A 1,277-nucleotide genomic window follows, 5' to 3' on the forward strand; every position below is an offset into this window, starting at 1 on the left:
TTTCATTATACCTTAGCTCACTGGATTTTAAGGTAATCAAATGTCTGTGATGCTACGGGTGAAACTGTGTGCAATGGCTGTTTCCAAACTGTTTAAAAATCACAGCCTCGAGAAATAATAGCCGTCTATAAAATTGCATTGGTTTAAAATAACATGAAATGAAAAGAAAAGCAAGATTTCTCTGTCATCTACCGCATTCTCGTTGCTCGTGCATTCATCCATCCGTATTTTTGGTTTCTTAAAGCAAAGTTTACAGCTTTGGGTTCCCCCTTCGTACTCCATTTTGTTTGTTGGAAGTTGTCGTACCCAGATTTCTCTCACCTTATTCTTTGCCGCCATTTTGAAAAAATTTGCATATTTGTCCATCCTTGATCACGTGATCTGCTGTGTGCCAGGGTCTTCTCAAGACCCGCCGCCATATTGAAAGCCGAGAAGACCCTGGGAACGAGGTTGGTAAATTTTACCCGCGGTGGAACCCCAACATGGCGGATACCCAAATATGGAAAGTACAGTGACGTCACGTGCAAGCCAAGAATTGAGCAATATGATTGGTTTCTTTCTGACCAGTTACGATACTCGTTAAATATAAATAAATTTGATTGCTCCCGCTGATTTACGTTTTCCGATTAAATAAAAGCACTAAATAAGAGCACTAAATCCACTTCTTGCTTTATTTTCTTTTTTGAAATCGCGCAAATAACGAAATTAGTGAAAAAAAGTTGGAAAAAAGCCACGGTAGGTAGTTCCCGGGAGATTTGGTGGCTTGACCGGGAGACCGGGAGATTTGATGAAAAACTTGGAGACCCCCGGGAAAACCGGGAGAGTTGGCAGGTGTGTTACAGCATATGAATTAAACCAGCTTGGTCTCGATAACAATATGTGGCCTCGTTTTGTTACTGAAATGCATACAAATCCAGGAAGGTTAAATTGTGCCAATTGTGATACTCAAACTACTGAGCCTGTTTTATTGAACGTATTAAACTCACGTTTCCTTTTTATTGAATTCCCTCCTGCATTAATGAAAGACATAAATGTGTTTGAGGAGATTCTAATCAGGGGAGCCCAGTACAAACTAAGAGGTGTAGTGCGATGTCACAACAACCACTTTACTTGTGCTATTAACTTAACTTACATGAATGTGAACTTGAATAAAATGCTTGAAGCGTTAATTTTTCAACGGTCTTATGCACAGTATTTATATTAAATACACATCCCATAAACAGGTTATCAAAAGCGGGGGCAGCTCTACTGAACACTATTTCTAGTATTATAATTAG

This window comes from Montipora capricornis, chromosome 4 (assembly GCF_036669925.1).
Source record: "Montipora capricornis isolate CH-2021 chromosome 4, ASM3666992v2, whole genome shotgun sequence".
NCBI lineage: Eukaryota > Metazoa > Cnidaria > Anthozoa > Scleractinia > Acroporidae > Montipora > Montipora capricornis.